Source organism: Cibotium barometz, chromosome 24, assembly GCF_041138505.1.
Source record: "Cibotium barometz isolate CiBa-2024 chromosome 24, ASM4113850v1, whole genome shotgun sequence".
Taxonomy (NCBI): domain Eukaryota; kingdom Viridiplantae; phylum Streptophyta; class Polypodiopsida; order Cyatheales; family Cibotiaceae; genus Cibotium; species Cibotium barometz.
This window is the reverse complement of record NC_141069.1, coordinates 21,632,735-21,636,444: the sequence shown is the minus strand read 5'-3', so window position 1 is coordinate 21,636,444 and position 3,710 is coordinate 21,632,735.

The window sequence follows — 3,710 nt, the reverse complement described above, 5'->3', positions numbered from 1 at the left end:
GAGTCTTCATCTGCTTCATTCATGTAAATTGGTTCTTCATTGTTCCTCCCAAGTTTTCTCTTTTTGTCTTTTGAGACTTATCCCCCTTTATAGATTTCTTCCATTTATGGCCTTTCTTCTTCTTAGATTATCCCACTGAAGCAATTGGAATCTCTATTTTTCTTTCCAAAATTGGCTGGTTTTTAACCATAAGTCTTGTTATAGCATTGAGAGGAATCAGCTCGCGTGCTAATTGAATCAAAGTCTTCATGTGTTTCATTCATGTAAAGTGGTTCTTCAATTTTTCCTAAGTTTTCTCTTTTTGTCTTGTGAGACTTATCCCCCTTTATGGATTTCTTCCGTCTATGGCCTTTCTTCTTAGATTCTCCCACTGAAGCAATTGGAGCCTCTATTTTTCTTTCCAAAATTGGCTTGTTTTTAACCATAAGTTTGGTTATGGCATTGATAGGAAAAATTACTGAGTTTTCTTTTGACTTGTCACTTACACCAATCATATTGAGTGGTGTGATGGTTGGACCACTCCGCAGATTAGTTATCACAGCTTTCATCGGGCAATCCTTGATCATATGATCTATGCCGACAACTGCAAGTGGTAGGTGGTGGTATAAAGGATGCACCTTGATTGGTTTGTGGGCTGTGGATACTTAAGAGGACATTCAAAGATTATGTGCTATCCTTGGCAATGATATCCCCCCCCTTACCTTTTACCTCTTTCCTTTTTCCTTTCCTGTTTTTCCTTTTTTCCTTTTTTTCTTTTTTTCTTTTTATTTTTTATTTTTTATTTTTTATTTTCATGGTTTTGATTTTTTGGTTTTTATCAAAAAGGGGTATTTTTTGAATCTTTGACTTGTAGGCCTACCTAAAAGCCTGCCATGCATTGAATGCAGTCGAATTATCCAAGATTGGTTAGTGTGAGGATTTTGTAACAAGTAGCCCAAAAGGCTGAACGCATTAAATGCGACCAGCTAGTCAAGATGCCCCCAATTAGAAAGAGATTTAAGGCTAACTAACCTATGTAATTGGACTAATGCAAAACCATAGAAAACCCACAAAAACATAGAAATTTGTGTGTTGCAAATCCTCCTCTAATTTCAATTTTTATCCCTATTTCATCATGTGAGCCCCATGTGAGGAGTCAAAATTAGGGTAAAAACTATGCTACGAAGCCAATTCTAAGGTCAATTTTAACCAAATTCTTCCCATCATATACTCATTTGACTATTTTTTTCCATTTTGAAAATGTAAAAATGCAAAAAAACTAAAAATTATAGAAAAACTAAAAAATGCAGAAACATAAATTAAACACAACAAATCAGAAAAACAAACACCTTTCTCATATTTTCTTTCTTCCATTTTTTCCATTCTTGAAAAAAAAAACTGAAACATAATAAAATTAACCATACACACATGCTGTGAGGAGAATTTTTGTGATGCATATAGCTGGCACCAGAGAAGGAGAAGCCATGAGAGCATCTAATGGTGCGACTTAGACAAGTCATGGAATTCGCGAGCATGTCGAGTAATCCTTGAATGAGGATGAGTCACGAGTTGATGTGAACAGCTACTAGAACTTTTGGATGATGCATTGGAAATTATGGTAGCTATGTTTCCCAATGTGAATGCCCTATATGTGAGGCCATATCATTTGAATATACTCACTCATGGTGGTGAGTTAGTTTGGAGACTCCCTAAACCTTTGGTGAGAGGATTCCATTATTTGGTCAAAGTAATTTTTAAAGTAAGTGCAAAGGTGGCAAGTGAAGAGAGCTCCATGTCAAAGGTGGCAAGCCCAAGTAGCCGCATCGCTGTGGGAGATAGGAATTTGCCACACCGCTTGTTGGAGGAAGTGATAAAAGAGATGACGAGGGAGCCTGTTGGGGGACACATACGAGTATGCGCATGGGGTTTTCGAGTGCTGGCTACATCCGTCAAGGTACAGAACCCATCCTTACAAGGATGGAAGAAACTTTCGGGGGAGAATTTTAGAAGTTTTCGAAGGAAGAGTGAGCAAAGGGACTACAGAGGAGGGGTTGCCTACATGCTAAAGGTTTTACAAATAAAAAGGTGGCAAAGAGAAGATCAGTTTTAACGGGTGAGTAGATTTTATTTAGTCATAGCAGAGGGTGGCACAGAGAAGATCAGTATAGGGTGAGTAAATTTGATTGAGTCAGAGCAGAGGGTGGCACAGAGAAGATCAGTATAGGGTGAGTAGATTTGATTGAGTCATAGCAAAGGAAGTGCTGAGGACATGAGAATCAGCTAGGATGTGGTTGCCCTAGGATCTTTGTGTGGCATCTCTGTTAGAGACTTGGCTCAGTCTAATACTTACTCAACTATAACTGCTATATGTTAGATGAAGGCTGGTTTGTGTGTGTTTGAGAAAGATATATTGTTTGTGGCAGTGGTTTCAGTGAGGTTTGAGGTCGTGAGTGAGAAGATGGTTTAGTGGAGAATTGTTGTTAGAGTCTATCTGTAAAGGATCCCAAAGGTGTTTGGTGTTTTCTTCTCGTATGTACTGGCCCATGTCTCAGGGATAATGAGACACTGATGTGTTTTTTATCTATTTGAAGAAGTCTGGGAGTTTGGATTGAATCTTTTATAAACGGATGTAAGGTTTTTTTATTTGATGTTTTAGTTGTGGTGAATGAGTTGCTTTGATTGAGTTCATGAAAATGGGACACCTGTGAGTGTTAATATGATGCTGAGTTAGAGCTGACTCAGTCAACACAGATGAGAAGATACAGAGTGAGATAAGGTCAGCTGAAGGGGTAGAGGACTAGAATTAGTTTATCTGGTTTGAAGGGAAGTGGTTTTGAGTCAAGTCTGACAGTCACGGGACTGTCAGTAGTCAGATAGATTAGTTTTAGTAGGTTGAATGATGATTCAAAGTTAGTTGTAAGTCAGTTGTAATCAGTTGAGAGTCTATAGTGTTAGATCCTTGTGAGGTTTGAGCGTTTTGAGGGTCTAGAAGTGTTAGAGGATGTAGAGGAGAGGATGTCTGATTCAATTGAGAATCAACCGAGAATTCAGTCTCAGTACAGTCAGATTTGAGTCTACTACTGCAGTTAGTTGAGGGTCTATAATGTTATATCTTTATGAAATTAGAGTAGCTTGAGAGTCAAGGGAGTGCCAAGGAGACGAGTGAAAAAAAATTATTCAGCTGAGGTGGCTGAATTACCTGCATTTGTTTCAGTCACAACTGAGTCAGTTTCAATCAAATCAGTTAGACAAGTATGAGCAGAGAGTTAGTAAAGTGTTTAGTTAGATTCTGGGGTTAGAGGTTTTAGGTTAGCTAATGCTGGAGGATAATAAAAGAATTGTGAGGACTCATATTGGACTAGGGCTAGTGTTAGTTTTCTGAATCAATTTACAGTCAACTATTTGTTAGTTGGGAAGGATTCAGGTCAGCATATTGTTAGAGAAAGTCAGCTGGGGTATATAGGTTGAAAATCAAAGGTGTTGGAAGTTAGATCTGACTTGGGAGGACAGCTGGATGAATCAGCCAAGTCAGATTGGGGTGAGTATAGGTGTCCAAAGGTGTCGGTTAAAGGGTTGAGGATACGTGCAACGTTGATTGGTGTCCTTGGAGCTGGGATTTTAGTGTCCCGTAGTTCTGATCCCTTTACATATACTTCTTGTGTGTGAGATTGTGGTGTCATAAAGGCCATCACCCGGCATCCTCACAACGCATTCAAAATGCATAATGGTTA